At 39.0% G+C, this 12877-nt stretch overlaps 1 protein-coding gene across 1 annotated transcript in view; it reads left to right on the top strand.

The window, feature by feature from the left end:
• The window catches only part of FRMD4B (FERM domain containing 4B), a 253901-nt gene that overhangs the window by 26449 nt on the left and 214575 nt on the right, over positions 1 to 12877 (top strand). The gene's annotated exons all lie outside the window — the stretch shown is intronic.

A 12877-nucleotide genomic window follows, 5' to 3' on the forward strand; every position in this document is an offset into this window, starting at 1 on the left:
GGATAGGATAGGATAGGATAGGATAGGATAGGATAGGATAGGATAGGATAGGATAGAATGGGATAGGATGCATGATATGATCTAACATCAAAATATTTATGTTCCAGCAATGAAGAAGAAAACTAGTACATGCAGTTAGCTCCCTTTCTCAAATAAAAGCAAAACGCCCAAAAGTCGAATAATAGACTTACCTTTTATAAAGGGGTTCTCTTCTCAGACAGCAAAACAAACAAAAACCAAAATAAACACTGTACTCACTATACTGTGCCATTGGCCTGTTTCCTATAATATATTTCTAATATATTATACACTGAGTTGTAAAATTACTATCTCTTTGTTCACAGTTGAACACTTGACCAGCCAAGTCCGGTAGGCAGTTGAGCAAGCTAGTGGTTGATTATTTTCATGCATGCAATGATTTTAATCCTGAGCTTTGTTGTAGTAAAGATGTGCTTTATACCTCTAGTATTAACACTTACGGGTTTTTTGCCCCATTTTCCACTGCTTTTTATAATACAATAATAGGGGAAATGAAATATTTCATTATGGCAATGCTATGGAAACCAAACTTCCAGGCATGTAGGCAGTCCCACCATGTGGTATCTCAGGATGTTTCTTCATTAGCTGATCTCAGAAGTCTGTATTTGACACACAAAGGTGATTTGAAGGATATTGATGTGTAACGTGCAGAAGTATGAGTTGTGCACCAGCAGAATGTACAACAGTTCAGGACAGCATTTACGCAGTCTCTCAAATGCTTCCGTGGGTGATATAAAGAGTTGGATTGAATGTCCACATGCCTACTGGGGAGGACTGTCATCTAGCTGTCAAGGACACCAACTCAAGATTCTTGCTCTTCCACTGAGCACTTCTGTGACTGTGGTCAAAATGATTAATCTTCCTTTGCCTCAGTTTTCTTGACTACATGAGGAGGAGTGGATGAAACGAGTTAATAGATACAACGCACTTGGAAGAATGGCGAGCCCATAAAAAGGGCTCAGTAGTTAGTGGCTGGTTTTATCATTGTGCAAAGTAGAGTCTCCTTCAGGGATGGAAATTTGCATTGTTTGTTTTTTGTGGAGTAGAGATGTGGAGGAGCCTGGAAGATGTAGGGGAAGCGGAGGGGACTATGTCTAACCCTGGGCTTTTAGACTGTCCAGACCGCTATCATAGGAACCTGTGAGGTTAAGGATAAAAGTACATCTCAGTGCATCCCTAAAACTCATAGTCATTTAGATACTTTGAGAAGAATTGGAGAATATAAACTTAAGTAATGTAGGATCTTAAATTACAAATCAGGTCATCTCAGACTCTTGGCTGTAATCTGTAAGGCATGGTATGATCCGGCCCTGGCCACTTAACTCTACCTAACCCCTCTTAGCATTCTGGTTCACTCAGACCTTCTTCCTGTCCCTCTAAATCACACCAGCTCTTTTGCACACACTCTTCAGTGTGACACACTACCCGTGAGCCTTTGCGCCCATTACCCAGCACAACCTGCATGCCCTCCCTCCCTGCACCTGACACCTTTGCATGTTCCTTTCCATCTCTTTCGGACCTGTCTACTAAAGGGGTGGGAACCGTGACATCATCTCCCCAAAATATCACCCCTACTGACATTCTTGTCAACAGTAACTATGAGAGCCTTTTTGTCCATATCCTCACAACAAGAAGCATTCAAAATTCTTTCTGTCCTTGCCAGTCTGATAGGTGATGAGCTTGGCTATTTAAAGTAGGTAGAAAAGAGGGGCACATGGGTGGCTTAGTTGGTTAAGTGTCTGTCCTTGGCTCAGGTCGTGATCCCAGGGTTCTGGGACCGAGTCCCACATCAGGCTTCCTGCTCAGTAGGGAGTCTGTTTCTCTTTCTCACTCTGACCCTACCCCCTGCTCATGCTCTCTCTTACTCTCGAATGAATAAATAAAAAAATAAAAAATAATAAAGTAGGTAGCAGAGAGGATGCAAGGATTGGCAACTCATTCTTACTGGGAATTATTTTCTTTATTTTGTTCTTCAGTTATTTTTCCTGCCTTCCTTACTGGTCTCTAAGATCTGCAAGGCCCAGGACGGTGTTTTCATGGTAATATTCTGGGATCCTGGCCCAGCAACTGTTGTAGATGATGTACTTGGAAACCATTCTGGGAGTGACAGAATGAATGAGAGAGATGGGGGTCCCTGATCTCAGGAGCACAGGTCTTGTCATTGAAACTGACGATTGCTTTACAGGACTAGATGTTCAGAATTAGAGCAAGGAGATAATCAATGGGCCTCACAAAAAATTAGCCTCATGGGGGCAGGAGTGAGATTCTAAACGCTAACTGGTCAACACAAATAAGGACCAACTTGAACAGGTGTAGACCCGTAGTGCTGGGCAGGGTGTTTACCCTTCCGGTGCTGCATTGTGTGGATGTGCGTGGGGTGCAAGGTTGGGGCTCAGGGCAGTGATCACTTGCCAACTGCTATGGAGAAGATTTTAGGATTTTAATATCGAGTGTAGTGCGTTGCTACTGAATGTCAGCCCCGATTATAGTATACCTTGTTTAAATAACCAAGCGCACCTGTCAGACTGGCAAGGACAGAAAAAATTCTAAATACCCCTTGGGCGAAAGACATGGACAAAAAGGCTCTCATAGTCATTGTTGATGAGCCTGTCAGTAAGGGCAGTATTTTTGGAAGCTAACTTGGCAGTATGTATCAAAATGTTAAATGCACATTTCCGTTAGCCGGATAATAGAACTTTATCTTCCAGACAAACTGGTATGAATACAAAATGCTGTATGTACAAGTGCAATCGCTCTAGCGTTGTTTTAATAGCAAAATACGGGAGCAGTTTATATATCTATTTTTTTTTTCAGTTTATATATCTATTAATAGAAGAGTAGTAAATAGGTGATGGCATTTCCATCCAATAGAACAACGTGGCCCATGAAATGTGTTAAGTGAAAGGGGAAATCCTGCCGAAATTATGTATATTTTGGTCCCGTTTGTTGAAAGCACAGGAACACAACCCAAGTGTTCCACCAACAGATGAATGGATGGATAAGCAAAATTTGGTCTTCAGTGGAATATTCTTCAGCCATAAAGAGGAATGAAGTTCTGATACATGCTACAACATGGGTGAACCTTGAAAACATTACGCTAAGTGACACAAAAGGACAAACATTGTACGATTCAACTTGTATGAATTATCTGGAATAGGCAAATTCATAGAGCAAGTAGAAATTATCAAGAGCTGGGATGAGGGAGGAATGGGGGGTTTAGTGATTAATGGCTACTGTTTGGGGTGCTGAAAAATTTTGGAGATAGATGGTGGTGATGGTTGCACAACATTGTGGCTGTAATTGATGACAGTGAATTACACACTTAAAAATGATGAAAATGGCAGATTTATGTCCTATCTATTTTATCATAATTTTTTAAAATGAAAGAAAAAGCAAATGAACAAACCAAAAATAAAAGTGGGCAAACACACACAGGCATGCCCATGGGCACTGTATAGTCTGGAAAGATACCTGCAGATTGTTGATGGTTATTGTCTAAAGGATGAAATGAGGGACAGAGCAGGAGAGAAGAAAATTTTGTCCTATATACTTGTGTATTTTTCACAGGAAGCATATATTTTAACAATTTTTGAATTTTTTGAATTGAAGGGTTTTCTTTAAGTCATCCTGACCTGTGGTAGAACCCTGGAGTAGGTACAGTTTTCTAGTTTGCAACCAAAACAATCTTGAAAGGTCTGTTTACAATTGAACGTGTTCACATCTAACATCTCTGTGCAATGTTTAACTTGGAATGCAAATTTAATTACAGTTTAAAACGTGAAATCGTTTTCCTTTTCTAGATTAAATTACATCTTGTGGAAAACAGGCTCTTGATATAAAAAGAATTTGGTCTTATCCCTCCCTCATTGAAGATGGACTCCTGTATCTAGTAATTTCCTGCAAAGCAAGATGCTTCTATTTGTAGTTTTATATCCCCTTATCTGGTAAAGCATCTAAGGTGTGTTGGCTATACAAAATGAGCCTCAATATGAGAACACCTAGAAATTTTTATGCATAACAAGAGATTTTTAAAAGCCCTTATAAAATTCCATAAAAATCGGGCGCCTGGGTGGCTCAGACGGTTAAGCGTCTGCCTTCGGCTCAGGTCATGATCCCAGGGTCCTGGGATCGAGTCCCGCATTGGGCTCCCTGCTCAGAGGGAAGCCTGCTTCTCCCTCTGCTTCTCTCTCTCTCTCTCTCTCTCTCTGTCTCTCATGAATAAATAAATAAAATCTTTAAAAAAAATTCCATAAAAATAGCATTTTGTTGGGTTCCCCATCTTACAAAATGTTTAAACCCTATCACATGGTCATAAGTTTATATAAGTAGAGAGAATGTATGGAAGGATGCACATCCCAGGCTCTTCATGTTGGTGACCTCAAGGAGATGATCTCATGCATGGTGTCAGATGAGAGGAGATTCTTTATATACCTGTGCATTGTTTAATGGTTACAACTAAGGGCTTTTTTTTTTTTTTTTTAAGATTTTATTCATTTGCGAGAGAGACAATGAGAGACAGAGAGCATGAGAGGGAGGAGGGTCAGAGGGAGAAGCAGACTCCCCGCTGAGCAGGGAGCCCGATGTGGGACTCGATCCCGGGACTCCAGGATCATGACCTGAGCCGAAGGCAGTCGCTTAACCAACTGAGCCACCCAGGCGCCCCTACAACTAAGGGCTTTTCTTAATAGCTTCCTGAAGGTATAACTGACCAGCAGTAAACTGCACGTACTCAAAGTGTAAAATTTCAGGGGTGCTTGGTGGCTTAGTCAATAGAGCATGCAACTCTTGATCTCAGGGTCATGAGTTTGAGCCCCAGGTTGAGTGTAGGGTTTACTTTAAAAAATAAATAAATAAAAATAAAGTGCAAAATTTGAGAAAAAATGTAACTGTATGAGGGGAGGAATGTTAACTAAATTTGTTGTGGTAATACTTTTACAATATGTTTATGTCAAGTCACTCTGCTGTACACCTTAAACTCATACAGAGCTGTGTGTCACTAATGTCTCAAGAGAACAAAAAAAAAGTATAGACACACACACACGCGCGCGCGCGCAATGAAATATTACTCAGCTGTCAAAAAGAATGAAATCTTGCCATTTGCAATGACGTGGATGGAACTAGAGTGTATTATGCTAAGCGAAATAAATCAGAGAAAGACAGATACCATATAATTGCACTCGTATGTGGAATTTAAGAAACAAAATAGATGAACATGGGGGAAGGGGGAAAAAAGAGAGGGGGAGGGAAACCATAGGAGACTCTTCACTATAGAGAACAAACAGGGTTGCTGGAGGGGGGCTGGGGGGGGAATGGGCTAGATGGGGGATGGGGATTAAGGAGGACACTTGTAATGAGCACTGGGTGTTATATGTAAGTGATGAATCACTAAATTCTTCTCCTGAAACCAATGTTACACTATATGCTAACTAACTAGAATTCAAATAAAAATTTGAAACAGACAAAAACAAACAAACAAAAGGCAAAGAGAGGGAAGGGAAAATGTTGAAACTGACAAACTATTTTCAAATATAGTTAAGAAAGAAGATCATCTGAGAACCGTGTCTTATTTTCTATTGCATGTTCAGCACTGTTTTGGCAATAAAATAAAGCAGCAGCTTAGAGCTGAGAAGCCAAAAAAATAAAAAAATAAAGTGGACAGTTTGATAAATTTTGACATATGTTTATACTCATGAAGTCATCACCATGATCAAGTTAATGAAAACATCCATCATTCCCTAAAGTCTCCTCATGCACCTTTGTAATCCCCCCTTCCTACCCTATGTAGCCCTCTCTTACCCCAGGCAGCCACTGATCTTGTTTCTATCACTGTATATTAGTTTGCATTTCCTACAGTTTTATATAAATGAAATCCTACACTACAAATTGTTTTGTCTGGCATCTTTCACTCAGCATAATATTTTGAGATTCATCCATGCTGTAGTATTATGGATGTTCCATTCCTTTTTATTGTTGAGTTGAATTCCATTATACGAATAACCTCCATTCGTTTATTTATTCACCATTGGTGGACGTTTGAGTTGTTTCTAGTTTTTCACTATTACAAATAATGCTACTATGAATATTCATGTGTAAATCTTTATGTGGATATATGCTTTCACTTCTCTTGGGTAAATATCTAGGAGGAGTGGAACGGATCGTATGATAGGTGTATGTTTAACTTTTTGAGAAATTGCCAAACTGCTTTCTAAAGTGGGTGTACAATTTTACATCCCCACCTGCACTGAAAGAGAGTTCAGTTCCTTCACATTCTTGTCAGTACTTGGAATGACCAGTCTTTTTCCATTTTATTCATTCTAATAGGTGTGTACTAGCAACTCGTTGTGGGTTTAACTTGCATTTCCCTAAAAACAACTGATGCTAAATATCTTTTCATGTCCTAACTTGTCATCTGTGTATCTTCTCAGTGACCTGGTCTGATTCAGTCTTTTGTGCACTTTTTAAAAATTGGGTGTTTTGTTTTCTTATTGAATTTTGAGAGTTCTTTATATATTCAGGATGCAAGTCCTTTCTCAAATGTATGCTTTGCAAATACTTTCTCCCAGTGTCTAGCTTATTTTCTCTTTTTCTCAATGTTGTCTTTTGAAGGAAAGAGGTTTTTATTTATTATTATTATTATTAAAGATTTGATTTATTTGAGAAAGAGAGCATGAGCAGGGGTGGGGGCAGAGGGAGCCCACTGAGCAGGGAGCCTGATTTATGGCTCAGGGACCCTGAGATCATGACCTGACCTGAAGGCAGATGCTTAACCAACTGAGCCACCCGGGCGCCCTGAAGGGCAGAGGTTTTTAATGTGTTTAATTTGTTTTAATTTGAGTTATTACAGTGAGGGACATTTAAAGATATTTGTCAGCCCTAGTAATTTTTACATTTAGATACTCACGATATGAAGCATATTAAAATACACACGTATCCCACATTAAAGAAAATTCTTTGCTCTATTCCCTTTTTAAAGACTTTTTAATTCTGATTTTGAAATTATTTATTTCACAAAACTCATTTAGTTTATTTATTATTGACTGTAATTCTTCAAGACTCATCCTATATCCTTGATGATTCATGCCAAGTAAAAAATGTAACTTAAAATTATTTTAGGGACGCCTGGGTGGCTCAGTCAGTTAAGCGGCTGCCTTCAGCTCAGGTCATGATCCCAGGCTCCTGAGATCGAGTCCCGGATCAGGCTCCCTGCTCAGTGAGGAGTCTGCTTCTCCCTCTGTCTGCCTCTCCCCCTGCTTGTGCTCTCTCTCTCTCTGACAAATAAATAGAATTTAAAAAAAAATTTTAAATTATTTTAAAATATAATGTAATTTAATATAAACTACAATTTACCAACTAACAAAGTTTGACAATATGTTAATTTTTGTAGATATTAATTTAAATATTTGTTACTTTATTTTTTTTTTAAGATTTTATTTATTTATTTGACAGAGAGAGACACAAAGAGAGAGAGGGAACACAAGCAGGGGGAGTGGGAGAGGGAGAAGGAGGTTTCCCGCCGAGCAGGGAGCCGGATGTGGGGCTCGATCCCAGGACCCTGGGACCATGACCTGAGCTGAAGGCAGACGCTTAACGACTGAGCCACCCAGGTGCCCCTAAATATTTGTTACTTTAGATTGGGTAGTTTTCTTTTCATATTTAGAAGCCAGTAAGTTTGCTTGTTTTTTTAGCTCTAGAATAATCTTTCTAGGCCCCTGGAAAATGTGTAACTTCTAGACTTTGGTTAAAACAGTCTGGTTAAATTACATTTAAGGAAAAATATAATAATTAATAAATTAAAATAAATAGAAAACAGACACGAGTTCTTTTTTTCCCTTCAAAGCAAGAAATAACTTTAAAATCATCAAAGATGTATATGAATACAGGAAAATCTAAATGTCAAATGAATACTAGGGATTAAAATATGTGCCCTTCCTATGGAATTCTGCTTCAAAACCATTTAAAAATGTTAAATAATTCACCATCACTGATTATTAGGAAAATTCAAATCAAATCCCACAATAAGATACCATTTCACATCCATTAGGATGGCTAGTGGATAGATAGATAGATAGATAGATAGATGATAGATGATAGATAGATAGATAGATAGATAGATAGATAGATAGATAGATAGATAGTATAGATAGTGTGTATATGTATATATATATGTATGTATTTCTAATAAGTGTTGGTGAGGCTGGTCAGAAATTGGCGGGGGAAATGTAAAATGGTGCAGCCCCTGTGGAAAACAGTATGGTGATTCCTCAAAAAATTAAACTAGAATTACCATATGATCCAGCATTTCTACCCCTGGGTGTATACCTAAAAGCATTGTAAACAGAGACTTCTTGAACAGATATTTGTACACCAATGTTGATAGCATTATTCACAATAACCACTGGTAGAAACAAGCCAAACATCCATTGGTGAATTGGTAAAAAAATGTAGTACATACATACAATGGAATATTATTCAGGAATAAAAAGGAATGAAATTCTGACACATGGTACAATATAGAAGAACCTTGAAGGCTTCTGCTAAGTGAAATAAACCAGACACGATATGACAAATATTGTATGATTCCGTTTACATGAGATTGCTAGAGTTGTAAAATTCATAGAGACAGGAGGCAAAATGATGGTTGCCAGGGGGCTGGAGGGAAGCGGGAATGAGGAGTCACTGCTTAGAGGATACAGAGTGTCATTTAGTGATGACGAAAATGTTCTGGAGATGGATGGTGGTGATGATTGCCCAGCAACATAAACGTACTTAATGCCACAGAACTGTATGCTTAAAAATGGCTAGAAGGGCAAGTTTTATCCTATGTATGTTTTACCACAACTGTAAAAAACACTAAGAGGAAACATTTCCAAGGATTTCCAAATGAAAAAAAGTTAATAGCTAAAATATCACCCTGATAATTTTTAGATACAAATTTAAAAAAGTTAATAGCTAAAATATCACCCTGATACTTTATAGTCAGCCCAAATTTCTTCATTGTCTCATGGCCCAAAATGAAAGAACAATATTTTTAAAGGAAAAAAAAATTATTTTCCTTGTAAATGATGCTTCCTACTTCTGACTTGAGTAGTGCAAATTCAGAAACGCAAATTACTAGCCAACTGCCAGGCATTCTTTTAAGACTTTACATGTATTAACTCATTTAATCTTCAACAGAACTAGGACAGACTGTTATTTCCAGTTCAGAGATGAGGAAAGACATTGAGAACAGAGAGGTTATGTAACATGCCCAAGGTTACGCAGCTGGTGAGAGGTAGAGCTGGTTGTCAAACCCCAGAAATATGGCTCCAGAGCCCACAGCATGTTTTCCCATCTACTAACTATAAAGAGCTGTAGTATCAGGAGAGTTGTCTATAAACTGTGCAATCATTTCTAGAATTTCTACTGGATAGTTATACTTGAAAAACTTGAGCGTATTGATGCTCCACTAGCTTTTCTTCAGCAAAAGCTTGTGACTTAAAATATGTAAATATTTTATCTCCAACAGGAAATTATCCTTTACCATTTACCTGCCAATCTTGAAGGAGATGCAAGAGAATGCTATTCTAGGCTTTATCAGGGAAAAGCTCTGGAAAGGAAATCTCCATATTGGAAGAAAACATGACCTTATATTCTCTTATATTCTTTCCATCCCCCTAAGATTCATGTCTCCCAAAATGTTAGGCTAATTTTAAAATAATCACGTCTATGTTCAAATAAATTTAGGAAATGATGAATTAAAAGGAGTTAGAACTTCTTTACTGCAGGACTTCTTAGGGACTTAACATACTAATAAATATTGTGAATTGCCAAGAAAGGGAAATAATATGTATAATTGTACATTATATATTATGTAATGTACAATTGTTTCCCAGGGTTCTTCTACCACTACTTCTGCCATGGAAAATCATGAGCTGGGAGTGCTTCCTGGAACACTTTTGGGCATCTTGGACATACTAGGGATTTTCCAAATCTACCAGCAGGGGGCAGTTCCCTCCCATTTATATTCTGACAAACCTTAACCAAAACTTTATTTTCCCTCAGCAGACATGAGGCAGGCTGACATTTTCCAAGCAGACTCTGCTAAAGACTTTCAAGAGATGAAGAAAAGAAATAAGAAAAATAAGAAACCCAAGAAATAGTAATTCCTGAAGAAATAGCAAATCTGCCAAACTCTCCTGGGCCAGTATGGAATATAAGTTCTCAGCCATATTGCTTGCCTTTTCCCCCCGCTCCCATTTCTCACCCAGGTGACCCCTCTGTCCTCTTGACCCCCAAGAGCATCTGTGGACTTAGCTTCTCACAACTGAGGATAAATCCCATAGACCCTTGTGTTTTCACAGCTCAAATTATTTTCTACTTTAAATGTCCCAGGTCTGCACTGTGATCTTTTCTCTCAGTCCTGGTGGGCAGCTCTGAGGTATCTCTGTGGTGAGGAACAGATATGGCAGTTCCATGAACTTCTAGTCATGACTAAAGGTGCAGTAAATGGATCGCCTTCATGTCCCTTGCCAGGGCAGACATTATTAATCAGCAAAGCATGCTTTCTTTGTAGAACTCAGAACCAGTCTCACAGCCCTTCCTGACACTGGGTTCCAGGTAAGCATTATTACCAATGGGTCGCTGTTAATGTGAGTGGGAGAATTCTCTCATCCAAGCCTGGGATATAAATTCCACCCACTTCTGGAAACTCCTGTGGTAACTCTCTCAGATGAATGTAATCTCCAGTAACCTCTACCCAACACACACACACACACACACACACACACAGGTTTTTAAAAGCCTGTTTTAGAGCCACAATAATGAAAGTCTTTATTATAAGCCCATCGGAGCCTAATCCATACCTTACGTATAGAGCCCTGCACAAATACCACACCTTATTGGAAGACGAAGTTACATCCCAGTATGTTCCAGAGGCTCCAAACTTGGCCCATTCTGTTGTTTAACTTCTGATGGGTATTGATATCATGTGCTTATGCCCCATTTTGATTAGCATGTCCTTGGAGTTGCCTTTGTATGAGCTGCTCAGGAAATAGCCCGTGCTCTCTGTGGAACTTAAGCAACTGTCAGGCGTAAAAAGTCCTAACCTGTAATGGTAGGCTTTGAAGCTAGTTGTCATGCGACAGGTGTTTTTTTTGTTTTTGTTTTTTTCTCTTTTTCTTTTCTTGTAATGCTGAAAGCTTATTTTAGCATTCAAGAATAAGAGGAGCAATACAGGGGCACCTGGGTGGCTCAGTCAGTTAAGCATCTGCCTTCAGCTCAGCTGTGATCCCAGGGTTCTGGGATCAAGCCCCACATGGAGCCCCACATGGAGCTCCCTGCTCAGCGGGGAGTCTGCTTGTCACTCTCCCTTGTCCCTCCCCCGCTCATGCACTCTCACTCTCTCTCTCTCAAGTAAATAAATAAAATCTTAAAAAAAAAAAAAGAGTACAGTGTAGAGAGTAGCTTGAACTCTGGGGTTAGATGGGCTTCCACTCTTTGCTACGTATTTAATTTCTTTAGAGCCTTTGGTGAGTTACTAAGTAACGCCTCCGAGCCTTCTGAAAAATAAGGGCAATAATAATACCTATCTTGTTGCAGTTCATTTATAAAATAAATGTTACTGTGTCTCTACTTTGTACCAAGGATAAGCAGCATTGGGTGGATTTAATGGAATGAGACATGTAATTAATTCACCTATCACCAAAACAATACTATTGTTACTCCTCTTTTAAAGTACTGGTGTTTCAGCAGGAGCCCTCATAAAAAGTGGGGGCAAAAGGAGGCCATGGCTCTTGAATTCCAAATCAATTAGACCCGAAATTTAGGTGGTAGACCAGCAGAGTCAGTATTTAATTTTTAAATTGTGCCCGTGGGGTGAACTTCCCCCAGCGGCCAGTGGGATGCGCTGTGGGAACAGAGTGACTACAGGAGTGCCCCGGGGGGGTTTTGGGGGACAAGGTCCTGCTTCCCCTCAGGGGAGTGGGGCTCAGCGTGGTGAGCAGCAAGTTCACCTTTGCCGCGAATTCTCTAGCTTCTGTTTCCTGTTAAATTTAACTCCATCCACATTCTAAGGACAGCAGAATTAATTCACATGTACTAGACGTCCTCGCTGACCTATTTGCTTTTGCAGTGAAAACGATGTGCTTGAGGAAGCATGAGGCGACAGCGACACTGATACATTGGGTAATTGTTAAGAAAGCATTATGGAAATACTATAAATGAGAAATTAACTGCTGAAGAGGGATGATAACACTGCGGGAAACAGCAAGACAAGGGAATCTTGGGAAGCACTAACACATCTGCCACCTTCCTATTGTTCGAAGTCCCAGTCTGGCCACAGTGGCCAGGTTCTAATTACCAAACAGTGAAGTTACAGTCGACAGCATCTATGACTTTTTTTTTTATATTGCTTTTATTTGGTTTGTGATTTTGAATCTCATGTTCATTCTTTTAGCCTTGCCTCTTGAAATCAGCCTCAGAAATCAACCCAGTCCACCTGAGCAAATTTCAAATCCATCTTTGGATATTCAAAAGAGCTGGGTTTTATTCCAAATATGAATTTCCATGTTAGGATTTAAGGTAGTCAACATGTCTTATATCAATTCATTTATCTTATAAAAATAATTCCGCTTCTGACATTTTGGTAAGAGAAATATTTTCATCTCGTTTAATATTTATTCTTGATTTTCAGTGATGTCGAGGATTTTTTCTTCTATTTATTAGCCGTTTATATATCTGAAGAAAATTGCCTATTATCATCCTTCTTTTTCTATCAATTTGTTTATTACATTAATAGATCAAGAAGGAAATCATTGATTCGGGGGTGACAGACCAGAGTACAAATAATGGGTGTTAATAA

This window comes from Mirounga leonina, unplaced genomic scaffold (assembly GCF_011800145.1).
Source record: "Mirounga leonina isolate KUSES-001 unplaced genomic scaffold, KU_Mleo_1.0 Mir_94, whole genome shotgun sequence".
Lineage (NCBI taxonomy): Eukaryota > Metazoa > Chordata > Mammalia > Carnivora > Phocidae > Mirounga > Mirounga leonina.